Genomic DNA, 14570 nt, shown 5'->3' with positions numbered 1-14570 from the left:
ATGCGGTAGGAGGCTTCGGACTTGGAGAAAGAAATGACAGGGGCGACCGTCTTGTCCGCTTCTGTCAAGAGCATGACATGCTGCTAAGCAATACGCTTTTTAAGCTTCCTGATCGTAGAATCTACACTTGGAAGTCTCCAGGTGACTCACCCGAGAACATCATAAGAAACCAAATCGACTACATTGCTGTACCAACAAGATTTAAAAACGCAATAAAATCAGCGAAAACATATCCGGGTGCTGATGTCCTCTCGGACCATAATCCAGTTGTTTGCAGACTTGATGTGAGACTGAAACGTCTAGAGAAAAAAGTTCTCAATAACACAATAGACATAAAGAAGCTCTATGACCCCAGCATTGAACAGCAGGTACGGGAACACCTAAGTGATGAAATTAAAGACATCAATGAGAACACAACAGACATAAGAGAAAAATGGGACAAAATAAAATATACTATCCAAGCAACATGCACAACCTACTTAAAACGGGACAAGGTGAAGAAAAAAGAATGGATGACCGATGAAATACTCAACATGATGGAGGAAAGACGACAACATAAGAACAAAAACGAAGCAGAATATCGGAAGACGCACAATACGATAAGAACAAAGATTAGAGAGGCTAAAGGAAAATGGTTGTCTGAGAAATGTACAGAGATCGAACGATGCGAGATGAAATATGATTACCACAATATGCACACAAAAATAAGGGAACTGACGAACAAGCATAAGAGTCGTAGCTCATCTATGAGCATAATGGACGCAAATGAAAGTCTTGTGTCGGAGCCCTCAAAAGTTTTGGAAACCTGGAAACTATACGTAGAACAACTATTTGATTCGGATCGCTCTCACGTTTGCACGGCGGGGAGAGCAAATACAGGACCAGCTATACTCAAATCAGAAGTCGAAAATGCCATTTTATCCCTTAAAAATAACAAGGCACCAGGTCCCGATAACGTACGCGGTGAATTATTAAAGATCCTTTGCAGGATGGACAATCAGTTTCTGGACACACTCACTGCTCTCTTTAACAGCATTTACAACAGGGGGGAAATCCCTGAGGAATGGTTGCAGTCAACCTTTGTAGCCATACCGAAGAAAACTAATGCGAAACTTTGTGATCAACACCGCCTTATTATCCTAATAAATCATATCACCAAGATTTTCACCAAGATCATTCATGGAAGAATATACAATAAATGCGAGTCAAATATTAGCGAATCCCAGTTTGGATTCCGAAATGCCCTTGGAACAAGAGAAGCAATTTTTAGCCTGCAAGTACTTATCCAACGATGCAGAGATATGAACAAGGACGCATACGTGTGCTTTGCTGACTTCTCCAAAGCATTCGATAATGTTAAACACGAGCAACTGCTGGAAATCCTTAGAAAGGCTGGCATCGACGATAGGGACATTCGGATCATAAAGAGCCTTTACTGGGGACAGTGCGCAAAGGTGAAAATAGACAACTCGCTCACTGGAAATATCGAGATCAAGAAGGGCGTGCGTCAAGGCTGCGTTTTATCTCCTCTCCTTTTTAATATTTACTCCGAGGAAATATTTAGAAGAGCATTAGAAAACGCCAGAGAGGGTATCAAAATAAATGGGGAACTAATCAATAACATCAGATACGCCGATGATACAGTCATACTTGCAAGTAATGTCGAAGAGTTGCAGCAGTTAATGGAAAGGGTTAATGATGTGAGTTCGGAATTTGGTCTAAGCCTCAACTTGAGCAAGACAAAATGGATGTTAATAAGCAAAAGCCAGCAACCGCCTCAACAACTAATGTTAAACAACCAAATTATCAATCATGTAGATTCATATGCTTACCTTGGCACGACAGTAAATGCAAAATGGGATCAATCCACAGAGATCCGATCAAGAATAGAGAAAGCTAGAGCGTCATTCAACAGCATGAGAAGCATGTTCACAAGCAGGGACTTATCGCTCTCCTTAAAAATAAGACTAGTCAAGTGCTATGTCTTCTCTGTCTTGCTGTATGGTGCGGAGGCGTGGACACTGACCGAAGCATTGATGAAAAGACTGGAGGCGTTTGAGATGTGGACGTATCGACGCATTCTCCGAATATCTTGGACCGACCACATTACCAACATAGAAGTCATACGGAGAATCGGAAAAGAAAAAGAAATTGTCTTCACAATTAAACGACGGAAGCTCGAATACCTAGGGCATATAATGAGACACGAAAAATACGGCCTGCTGCAGCTAGTGATCCAGGGTAGGGTGGATAGCAAACGAGGTCCTGGTAGGAGAAGGCACTCGTGGCTCCACAACTTGCGACAGTGGTTCGGACTCACGACTGTTCAGCTATTCAGAAGCGCCGCGAACAAGATCCGAATTGCCATGATAATAGCCAACGTCCGCAGCGGATAGGGCACATGAAGAAGAAGATTACATGACATATAGACTGACAAGTGCCAGTATATAAATAGTAAATATTTCATAAAAAGTTGTAGCTTGTAGCTGCAATCCTTTTTCTTTAAACTGGAACCCAAAACAAAAACGAAAAAGTTAATAAAATCGGGTACCTAAAAACTATCACTTTTGTGATAATATTCATCTCTCAATGCCAGGTTAACCATACTGCAGGTGCGAAAAAGGCAATTTTAGTATTAGCCATAAAAAATGTTGGGTTTTAAGTGAATTCGGTTATTACTAATACTAAAATTAAATTATTTTTATTATAAACTTCTTTGGTCTTAAGCATAGATTCTATTCTTAGTCCTAATATTAATACTATAACTAAAATTAAATTTTGTTTTATAAACGATACTTAAGTCCCTTCCATTTCATCAAATTTATGCAGTACGTACTTTACAAAGACACTATATAATACATACTGATTCACTGATGAGCAATGCCGTTTACTAAAGTGTATAATGATAATTATTAAACATAAAACAATTTGTTGGGATCCTCTTGGAAAATAAAACTGGCACAAACACTAAATGACTTTTATTAAAAATATGAATTACAAGTGTCGGGGGACTGACCGTACAGAACTTCTCAAAGGATTAGAATGCATAGAGCTGGCGATAGGGTCGATTTTTATACTTCTTGATATCTGGGAAAATAGGTTATGTGCTCTTGCCGAAAGGGAATCTTATTAGATTTGTAGCAGGTTGCTTTCGGAGTATTTGCGATGTGGACTCGAAATCCAGCCCAGAAAACCAACAGCGAAATGAAAACGCAGATCTAGGTATAATGGCCGTTTATTTGGTGTTAAGCGTTCAGCGGAAACAAAACTAAATGGAAAAACGAACTTAGGACAACTTCATTACAATAAAAAATAAGAATAAGCCCTCACCTAGTACCAGGCAAATGTATTCACTTATCCCTAGTATAATTGCACACACAACAACCCAAAGGCTACCAGTTTCGCCTCCAAACCGAATATAACCGTGTCGTTACTTTTAACCAACCTCAGTACTATCTGGAATTCCTGACGCGCAAAAACCCAAATGCCTATCGGACGCAAATGACTATACTTCTAAACGGCACAGATTTATTAGTGGCCTTTAAGTGATAAAAGTAATTAAAAGGGCAACCAAACCTAATCGACCGAAAAATAGCTTAATTAATATGACAGATTTATGCGATAACTAGTAATAAAGCATATTAAAATATTTGGGAAAAGGTTACATTTTAATAGGGTTGATCGCACTATTCTAAAACTATTAGGAACAGTGTTGAAATCAATTAATAATAAAAGATGGCCTACGTGACGGTCCTCATCTACCCCTTTAAGTGTTTTGCTAATCATCTTTTTATTATAAGTGAAATCAAAACTCAGAGTCGATCTCCACAAATATTTATTAAAAAGGCTGTTAATTTCCTAACATGTTTCGGGTGTATTCAGACACCCATCTTCAGAGGCTGTAAGTTATACAGTGTGTTAATTAAAAACTTTTAAAAACTAAGGATATGGAAGCCTACCTTAACTAGATCACTAGTCTGCTGACTGTCATTCTAAAAGGGGGGACAGCTGAACCCAAATGTACCAAGGTGGTTTTTTATTCTGCACGGGGGAAAAAACCTTGATCAAAAACCCAGTTCTGGTATAGAGGTGACAGGTTGCTCCGTTTTTTATTCTCAAAGGGGAAAAAAACTTAATCAAAACCCAGTGTTGATGTCAAAAAGTGAAGTTACTAGCTCAGTTTTTATTCTTTAAGGGGAAAAAACTTTTTAATCAAAACCCGAAGAAGTTGAATGATGTAAAAACTGCATGTCTATCTGTAATAAAAAGCATGAGTAGAAATAGGATGTCCTGAAGGGGTGTATATGTAATGGGGGGAGATAAATTAAGGTCAAAAGATAAAATGAAGATAAGTCAAAAAGGGGGGTAAGTCAAAAAGGGGGGGCTAAACTGCATATCTTACCTGAGGAGACCAAATGGACACGAAAGGGACGTCACACAACAAAAAACCGCGGTGGACACTCACAAGTTCAACATTAAACAAATTAAAATGAGGGCGACTTTCCCTTTGTCACTGTGGAGGTGTGACCGTGCAGGGCAACATGGCTTGGGTGCAGCAGGACATGGAGTGGCCAAAATGGCTTCCAACCCACGCCAAGGGCAGGTTGCAGGAAGCGGAAGTCTAGGGGGCAGCAACATATTGCCAAATTCGAAAAAACCGAAAAACCAAATCCCCTAGAGAACTGAAAAGGTCAAAAACCCCCAGAGCCGGACATGACAGACAGCTGACAGCAGACAATACATGTGTGATCGGTCCACTCATCAAAACAATACAGTGTAAACAAATAAAGTTAGGTTAAATTAGCACTTAACACTAATTATCCTACGGCCTAATTATAGGTTTTACAAATAATACAATGGTTAATCAACAAATGAAAGCAAAGAAAGAAAAAACCAAAATTAAAATTAGATTAACATTAAGCAATGAGCAACCTTCAACCTGGGGACACAGAAGCACAGATTAAACACCGTTCTTGAGCACAGGCGAAGCAAACGTAAGTATCAAACAGTGGGTATTGATTAAGGGTAAATGGGGGGAATCTAATGTAGGGGGGCGGGAAAGTCTGGGAAACTAGAAATTGAGGGATCTGAAGAAAGGAGTGGAGCTATGTCTAAGCTGGTCATTAAGGCAGACCACCCTATCGTTGGATGAAGCCTTGTGGATTTCAAGGACCTCCAGAAGGTCCAGCAGATTGCCTTTTCCACAGAAATGGAGGGGCTTAAAGCCCTCATCAACGTTGAAAGTATGGTTATTAAGGCGAAGGTGGCGTGAAAATAGTGATTTCATGTAGCTAGTGTTCAAATTTGGGTTGTTAATAAATTTTTCAAACTCTCTCTTGTGTTCATGTATTCGAGTTGCAAATTTTCTACCTGTTTGACCAACGTAGACAGCTTCACAGTTGGCTGTGCAGCAAGAGAGCTGGTAAACACCAGATTTATTAAGGAGCGGGGTTGGATCTTTGGAGTTGACAAGGAAACGGGATGCAGAGTGTGATACTTTAAAGCAGATGGAGATGCCATAGGACTTGAACAGGGACTTGAAACCAAGAGAAAAAGGCCCCAAGTAAGGTATTGAGAAGTATCTAGTCTCAGTGTCATGCTCTCCAATTGTGAGCCTTTTGTTGACAAATTTCTTGAAGTGGTTGTAGTAGATTTTGTTAACTAAACTAGGAGGGAAACCATTGTTGGTAGCCACCGTTCTGATCCATGAAAGTTCCTTGTTAAAGCTGGGCTCCAGCAGGGGTATGCTAAACAATCTGTGGAAAAAGCAGTTCAAGGAGGCAGTCTTTTGAGAAAAGGGGTGATTAGAGGAGAAAGGGATGATACTATCTGTGCTAGTGGGTTTGTGGTATATTGAGAACTCAATTCTGTTGTCTACTCTGGAAATCAAAATGTCGAGAAAGGGCAGTGATTGTGAAGACTCTAGTTCCATAGTGAACGTAATAGAATTATGCAGGGTATTAAGAAAGTCAAAGAATTGGTGGAGCTCAGGCAAAGTGCCATTAAAGATGCAAAAGATGTCGTCTACATATCTCTTGTAGAAAAGAATTTTGGAGAATAGAGGGGATTTATCAAGGGATGATTCAATGTTTGACATAAAGATTTCGGATAAGAGAGGAGAGAGACCAGAGCCCATTGCTAGACCGTCCTTTTGAGCGTAAAATCTGTCTTTAAATTGGAAAAAGTTTTGATCGATGACAAGTGAAACCAGGGCAATTATGTCATTAATGACAGGTGGAGCGAGATTACCGGGATGGGAGAGGATATTTTCTAGAAGGGGGATGCATTGTGTGGGGGGTATACTGGGAAACAAACTGGACACGTCAAAAGAGACCATAAGGGCTGTAGATGGAATGTTAATGTCTTTGAGTAGACCGCAAAGTTCTGTAGAATTTTTAATGGCGTATTTACTCTTAAAGTTAGAAGTAAGTAAAATAAAATTGTTCAACCATTCCGCTAGGCGGTGACATGGTGAGCCACAAAAGGAGACCACAGGTCTGATTGGAGTGTTCAGCTTGTGGATTTTAGGTAGTCCATAGAGTTTAGGAACAGAAGGATTGACAGGGAGGAGTCTATATTTGTTGCAGTTCAAAGAAGAGAGGGTAGTTTGTTTGAGTTGGTTGTTTGTAACAAACTACCCTCTCTTCTTTGAACTGCAACAAATATAGACTCCTCCCTGTCAATCCTTCTGTTCCTAAACTCTATGGACTACCTAAAATCCACAAGCTGAACACTCCAATCAGACCTGTGGTCTCCTTTTGTGGCTCACCATGTCACCGCCTAGCGGAATGGTTGAACAATTTTATTTTACTTACTTCTAACTTTAAGAGTAAATACGCCATTAAAAATTCTACAGAACTTTGCGGTCTACTCAAAGACATTAACATTCCATCTACAGCCCTTATGGTCTCTTTTGACGTGTCCAGTTTGTTTCCCAGTATACCCCCCACACAATGCATCCCCCTTCTAGAAAATATCCTCTCCCATCCCGGTAATCTCGCTCCACCTGTCATTAATGACATAATTGCCCTGGTTTCACTTGTCATCGATCAAAACTTTTTCCAATTTAAAGACAGATTTTACGCTCAAAAGGACGGTCTAGCAATGGGCTCTGGTCTCTCTCCTCTCTTATCCGAAATCTTTATGTCAAACATTGAATCATCCCTTGATAAATCCCCTCTATTCTCCAAAATTCTTTTCTACAAGAGATATGTAGACGACATCTTTTGCATCTTTAATGGCACTTTGCCTGAGCTCCACCAATTCTTTGACTTTCTTAATACCCTGCATAATTCTATTACGTTCACTATGGAACTAGAGTCTTCACAATCACTGCCCTTTCTCGACATTTTGATTTCCAGAGTAGACAACAGAATTGAGTTCTCAATATACCACAAACCCACTAGCACAGATAGTATCATCCCTTTCTCCTCTAATCACCCCTTTTCTCAAAAGACTGCCTCCTTGAACTGCTTTTTCCACAGATTGTTTAGCATACCCCTGCTGGAGCCCAGCTTTAACAAGGAACTTTCATGGATCAGAACGGTGGCTACCAACAATGGTTTCCCTCCTAGTTTAGTTAACAAAATCTACTACAACCACTTCAAGAAATTTGTCAACAAAAGGCTCACAATTGGAGAGCATGACACTGAGACTAGATACTTCTCAATACCTTACTTGGGGCCTTTTTCTCTTGGTTTCAAGTCCCTGTTCAAGTCCTATGGCATCTCCATCTGCTTTAAAGTATCACACTCTGCATCCCGTTTCCTTGTCAACTCCAAAGATCCAACCCCGCTCCTTAATAAATCTGGTGTTTACCAGCTCTCTTGCTGCACAGCCAACTGTGAAGCTGTCTACGTTGGTCAAACAGGTAGAAAATTTGCAACTCGAATACATGAACACAAGAGAGAGTTTGAAAAATTTATTAACAACCCAAATTTGAACACTAGCTACATGAAATCACTATTTTCACGCCACCTTCGCCTTAATAACCATACTTTCAACGTTGATGAGGGCTTTAAGCCCCTCCATTTCTGTGGAAAAGGCAATCTGCTGGACCTTCTGGAGGTCCTTGAAATCCACAAGGCTTCATCCAACGATAGGGTGGTCTGCCTTAATGACCAGCTTAGACATAGCTCCACTCCTTTCTTCAGATCCCTCAATTTCTAGTTTCCCAGACTTTCCCGCCCCCCTACATTAGATTCCCCCCATTTACCCTTAATCAATACCCACTGTTTGATACTTACGTTTGCTTCGCCTGTGCTCAAGAACGGTGTTTAATCTGTGCTTCTGTGTCCCCAGGTTGAAGGTTGCTCATTGCTTAATGTTAATCTAATTTTAATTTTGGTTTTTTCTTTCTTTGCTTTCATTTGTTGATTAACCATTGTATTATTTGTAAAACCTATAATTAGGCCGTAGGATAATTAGTGTTAAGTGCTAATTTAACCTAACTTTATTTGTTTACACTGTATTGTTTTGATGAGTGGACCGATCACACATGTATTGTCTGCTGTCAGCTGTCTGTCATGTCCGGCTCTGGGGGTTTTTGACCTTTTCAGTTCTCTAGGGGATTTGGTTTTTCGGTTTTTTCGAATTTGGCAATATGTTGCTGCCCCCTAGACTTCCGCTTCCTGCAACCTGCCCTTGGCGTGGGTTGGAAGCCATTTTGGCCACTCCATGTCCTGCTGCACCCAAGCCATGTTGCCCTGCACGGTCACACCTCCACAGTGACAAAGGGAAAGTCGCCCTCATTTTAATTTGTTTAATGTTGAACTTGTGAGTGTCCACCGCGGTTTTTTGTTGTGTGACGTCCCTTTCGTGTCCATTTGGTCTCCTCAGGTAAGATATGCAGTTTAGCCCCCCCTTTTTGACTTACCCCCCTTTTTGACTTATCTTCATTTTATCTTTTGACCTTAATTTATCTCCCCCCATTACATATACACCCCTTCAGGACATCCTATTTCTACTCATGCTTTTTATTACAGATAGACATGCAGTTTTTACATCATTCAACTTCTTCGGGTTTTGATTAAAAAGTTTTTTCCCCTTAAAGAATAAAAACTGAGCTAGTAACTTCACTTTTTGACATCAACACTGGGTTTTGATTAAGTTTTTTTCCCCTTTGAGAATAAAAAACGGAGCAACCTGTCACCTCTATACCAGAACTGGGTTTTTGATCAAGGTTTTTTCCCCCGTGCAGAATAAAAAACCACCTTGGTACATTTGGGTTCAGCTGTCCCCCCTTTTAGAATGACAGTCAGCAGACTAGTGATCTAGTTAAGGTAGGCTTCCATATCCTTAGTTTTTAAAAGTTTTTAATTAACACACTGTATAACTTACAGCCTCTGAAGATGGGTGTCTGAATACACCCGAAACATGTTAGGAAATTAACAGCCTTTTTAATAAATATTTGTGGAGATCGACTCTGAGTTTTGATTTCACTTATACTCACTACTCCACTGTGTGAATATGGACTACTACTTTACGATCTTTTTATTAGCTAAACATGCAAAATTCTATTAATTTAAATACCTATATGGTATAAAGTAAAAATTATAGAACTATAAAATATACCTAAGAATGTGTATATAAAATTATTTTGTATAAGTTCCATTAAATAGAGGTAAAATAAAAGTAAAAGAAAGAGGTAAGTTAAAAAAGTATACAATAATAAAAATGATAATATTAGTAATGGTAAAAGGTAATGTATATAAATGTATATAACAAATAATATATAAAATAGTAGAATTTTCTTTTTTTTCCTTTTTTTTTTTGTGAGGACATTATTATAAGATGATTATAATATAACTTTTTTGCGATAATTACAGTTTAAACGCTTTTCCTCTGAGATTCCTTTGCGCACTTTTTACACTTGAGTCTAGACTTTCACTTAGTTTATCTAATTCGATGGGCACTTCGTATTCATGGTCTTCGGGAGACGTCATCATCAACGATTCCCTCGGGGTTGGAATCGGCGATCGTTTTAAGGTACTCTTCGGGTTGATGTTATGAATCAGATCCTAAACTGCTATGACTGATGTTGTTATGGATGTTAATGCACACTAAGGGGTTAAGGGGTTACAGTTGGAACCACGACACATCCGCGTTAACCAAGAGATTAATGGCCATCGACATTTTCGGCAGCAACACCAGCAAAATGAAAAGATTATTGCATCTGCAGTTATTAGTCCAAAGAGAACGTTGTACCATTTGGATTTAACGACATACAGAGGTTGGTTAATCCTTTGAGTTAGCTCATCGTCAAATTGTTGAATTTTACTCTGAGCATGACGTAACTCGTTCAAGTTTTTTTTTCGACAGAACGGGTTTTTGACTGTTCCAGCCATATATGTGCTCGAGTGCCTAATGTTCCTCAAGAAGCATCCTAGATGTTTTTCTTTATCAGCCATCACACATGAACATGGTACTCGCAATAAATACCGCTTGTACAATTGTCCTAAACATCGATTAACATTGACTGAAACCAACTGCATGTACTCAATGATAAGCATATACAATAAACTGCCTGCAAGGATAAAGGAGATTAACTCGATTCAGGCTTTCAAAAACTCTTTAAAGAAGTACCTATGTGATGTTGAACCGTATTCACTGCAGGAGTTTCTGGACTCTGATGGAAAATAATTTAGAAAATAAAAAATAATAATAAAAATGAAAGAGGTACTTTCGGTCTAGCAGTGCACGCTTATGCTGTCTGTCTTGTGTTAATTTTATATGTATTTGTTTTCATTATTCTGCATCTATCTAAGTTTATTTTAAGTAATAATTGTACTGTAAATGTTCTTTGTGTCAGTTTTGACGTTTTGACGCAACCATTTGACGTATTTCAACACATTTCTGTTAACTTATTGTTGTTGAAATAAAGGCATTTTATTTATTTATTTATTTAAGTTCAAGTTTGAGAGTCTAATCGGCTCCATTTCTTCTGTTGCTAGGTAGTCTTGTTCCATTATGCAGCAATTGTCTTTGGTGATGTCGATAGTCGGTATATAATTGGAGTAATTTCCGGTCAGATTGGAAGTGGATGTTAATAATGTCGATGTAGTATAGCATTTGCATCTAGGTTGTAACATGAACATTCCAACGCCTTGTAAGCTGATATCATGGACTTGTGGATTAGAGTCGCAATTTATGGTTCCTATGGTATTCTGGCTCACGATGTATAACCACTGGTTGGGTGCCAACGGATGCCACATTTCGATTTCCGATTTTATGGTTTTCGTGTCGCATCTGCTGGGTACCCTACGATCCCTTGCCATTTTTAAATCTATTTCGCATGTGGGTCGTTCGTTGACTAGATATATGACGGCTCTCGTGCAAATAAATTCCATCGATGAACTTTTCTCGCACGTTGAATTCACTGTAGTACGTCCTCGTAGTGCTCAGTAATAGCACAGTATAGCCAGTATACAGTAAAGATACTCTCGGATTTTCCTTTGAAGTCGGGCCCTCAATGGCATGCCGCCGTTTGCTCCGCCTACCAATTATCTCTTGGTTTACGAGGGTCAAAATTTGTCGCGCGCTGCGAGTCTAAAACTACTTTTAAAAAACTTTTAAAAACTATTTTGCTTAATGCACGTTTTACGGTTTTTGTTCGGCTGTTGTTGTTAAATTAATATGTGTGTTAAAAAAATGTTCAGTTGAATGATTAAAATAGTAAGTACAAGCCAATAAATAAATAATAGGTATATTAAATATATAATATAATAACCACTGTGTTACAAATAAACAGAAACTAAATCAGTTATAACATAACAGAAGTTTAATTTAAAAATATAACTAATTATTATGTTAAATATTTACAAATGTTGCAAAATCATAAGTTTTGCATTTTTTTTGTTCATCTTGCAAATATTAATATTCCGATTAGCAAACTTCAATGTGAAGTAAATTCGTACTCTTGTATACAATGCAATAAAATAATCCAAAGGAAATTGATCACATGGATGTTTAAACGGTACTTGAAGAAATTGTGATTTTAATTTATATCCAACAAATGGCTGAGCAGCAAGTTTTTCAAAATTTTGTACAAATATACTTTCTAAGACCGCAACAAATTCTACAATGCTTTTTGGTGGGACAACTAGTCCTCCAAATTTGTGCTTTTCAGAGTTAAATGCCTTTCATTGTAAAAATAAAGTCTCCGGCTCTCCCAAACTATCAGTGTCACTCAAATTCATACAAAAATCGCATTGGTGTTTAATATAAGTCTTTTTTAACAGATAACCCGTTACATATATTAGGGCATTTCCTTCAGGTGAAGTTAAATTCTTATAATCATTGACAAATACTGGAAGTGGTACTTTATTTGACTCAGATTTGCTAAATTCCTGCTGAAAACTTAATAAAATTGGAGCATTGGTCAGATGCAACAATGTTTCATTAATATCTTTCATGCAATTAAACCCATCGCTTTGGTGGAAATATTTTAATGAAAACAGTTTTTTAAAAGCTCTACAAAATTGAATTGACGTCGGATTTTTTTGGATTTCCACAGCAATTCCGAATTTGACCAAAAAAATTCTCCAAACAGTCTTGGTTCAAATTTCTGGTCATCAAAAAGGTATAGTTATTAGTCTTAAGTAACTAAAAATAATATTAAAACAGACTTAATGGTTAACTGCCATCCAAAAAGGAATTTCATTTGTTTTGTAATGTCTTTGCCTTGGACATTTTCAACTCTCAACGTTTTAAAGTGTTCTGCCATTTGATTTAAAAATAAAACTTGTTCTTCAGTACCTTTGAAAACAGCAATATTTAGAAGCGACGCCGAATTTAAAATGTCAAACAAACTATTCATATTTTTAATAAAATTCACAGTGGCGGTAGCAGATTCTGACAAAATATTAAAATCTATATAAGCTGGACATAGCTGTAGTAACTGACCAACTAAATACCTGAGCGGCTAATTTTACTTTTATTTTCTGAAACGCGCTTGGGAAAATATGTGCGTTAGTCAGTTTAGGCATTAACCGAATATTTTTTGTTACATCAATGTCATATATTTTTTGAAGATATTGTTTACTAGTTACTCCAACGCTTGAAAGAAATTTATGTTGAAAAAAATTGTTTCTTGTTGATTTTAATAAGTGAGGTACATCAAAAATATAAACTATTTCTTTGTTGTCAACTGAAAAGCATGGGTTATCTGGAGTTAAATTTAATACTGTTTTAACAAGATTATAGAAATTTCATCCTTGATCAGAAACGACTCCTAAAACATTAAGACCTGTAGAGTTTAATTTTCGTATGGTTTCAAATAATATATTTTTAACTTCTTGTGATTTAGGAGATGTTTTATATAGAAAGTAGGCTACTGGTTGTTTCCATTGACTTGATATACCTCTCACCATTAAAACCAAAGCAGATCCAACAAGATTTGCCTGTCTATAATCCACGCCTTCTTCAAAACCAATAACTGTATCTTTTGAAATGTCATAAAATAGGTTACATTTTAACGATATTTCATCTAAGCATACAATTCAATTTTTAGCATTACTGTCAAAGTGTTCAACTCGTAATTACATTATTTTGAAAACAAAGTCGTTAAATCCAGGATTAATTTCCCACGGTCGTGTAAAACGATTTAGAGTTCTTACAGTTGGTAAACGGTATACTTTCGAAAATTGCTTGAAGTTGTCTGTGTATCTAGAACTTTTAGAAGTCTTATTTAAAAGACAAAATTGACTTTTTAGAAACTTTGATGATTCCTCAGAATAATTTTCATCTATAAATGTTTCTACATCACACATAGTCATTTTCTCGTCTAATCGCCTAATATTTTCATCTGCAAGTTTTTGTAATTCCTGGATGGACTTTCTTAGCTTCATTTTTCTGGGAGTTGAAGCCGATATAAATCAGCCGTTTGACTATCCATATCTAAAAAAAAATGTTTGAATGCCAAAAAATATTTCCTTTCATTTTATACAGGGTGTCTCTAAAAGGTCTGTACAAAATTCAATGACATATTGTCACGTTTTGGGGGTAGCGCAGGAAGAGAAACAACAAACGTAGCTCAAGTATGTCTCCTTTATTTTTATACTGAAGATGATGCCTAACTAAATCTTACCCCCAGATTAAGAGGGCCGCTAGTACCGCTACAGGCGGGACGCCCATGGAACACTCTCTACGAGGGGGTGCGTGGGTGTGTGTGAGTGTGCGTAAGGCCTTCTGATGTGCCGCCAAGCGGAACCCGCTCGATACGAGCAGGGAACCCCTATGTCCGACAAGCCCGAAGGATTTACTTTAGGCACAGCAAGCCCCCCTTGAAGTGTCGCCAAGCGAAACCCGCTCGATACAAGCAGGGAGCCCCTATGACCGACACGCCCTAAAGGACTTACTTTAGGTACTGAAAGGGTCAAGAGTCCCGACGGTCACCACTGGGTTGCGTAAGGACTCTAGTCTGTTCAGCCTGGATTTCCAAGAAGGTATCGAGCCGTCCGGGCACTAGGAAGTTCGGACTGATGCTCGATAGACCGACCCAGAGACCAGTAATCTTCGATGGCTTGAGACGCTGATTAAATACTCATCTCATGACCCCAATTTGCCGGTCT

At 38.1% G+C, this 14570-nt stretch overlaps 5 long non-coding RNA genes across 7 annotated transcripts in view; 3 read left to right on the top strand and 2 right to left on the bottom strand.

The window, feature by feature from the left end:
* The window catches only part of LOC145735657 (uncharacterized), a 261472-nt gene that overhangs the window by 154192 nt on the left and 92710 nt on the right, over window positions 1-14570 (top strand). The window lies entirely within an intron of this gene.
* Window positions 3821-4723, bottom strand: LOC145735188 (uncharacterized). The gene is made up of 3 exons (XR_014179599.1): window positions 4403-4723; window positions 3960-4256; window positions 3821-3899 (listed from the first exon to the last, which is right to left on the bottom strand). It is a non-coding gene; the product is annotated as an uncharacterized LOC145735188 (long non-coding RNA).
* LOC145735698 (uncharacterized) lies at window positions 4644-5333 on the top strand. The gene is made up of 3 exons (XR_014179744.1): window positions 4644-4776; window positions 4840-4994; window positions 5050-5333. It is a non-coding gene; the product is annotated as an uncharacterized LOC145735698 (long non-coding RNA).
* LOC145735694 (uncharacterized) lies at window positions 7908-8597 on the bottom strand. 2 transcript variants are annotated; one of them, XR_014179743.1, is made up of 3 exons: window positions 8465-8597; window positions 8247-8401; window positions 7908-8191 (listed from the first exon to the last, which is right to left on the bottom strand). It is a non-coding gene; the product is annotated as an uncharacterized LOC145735694 (long non-coding RNA). The 2 variants fall into 2 exon arrangements; XR_014179742.1 differs by lacking the exon at window positions 8465-8597 and having other exon boundaries at window positions 8247-8414.
* On the top strand, window positions 8525-9420 carry LOC145735693 (uncharacterized). The gene is made up of 3 exons (XR_014179741.1): window positions 8525-8838; window positions 8985-9281; window positions 9342-9420. It is a non-coding gene; the product is annotated as an uncharacterized LOC145735693 (long non-coding RNA).

This window comes from Ips typographus, linkage group LG11 (assembly GCF_016097725.1).
Source record: "Ips typographus isolate SLU linkage group LG11, UJ_Ityp_2.0, whole genome shotgun sequence".
In the NCBI taxonomy this organism is placed as follows: Eukaryota; Metazoa; Arthropoda; class Insecta; order Coleoptera; family Curculionidae; genus Ips; species Ips typographus.
The sequence above is the reverse complement of the archived record's forward strand: the minus strand, read 5'-3'. Positions and strand labels throughout refer to the sequence as shown.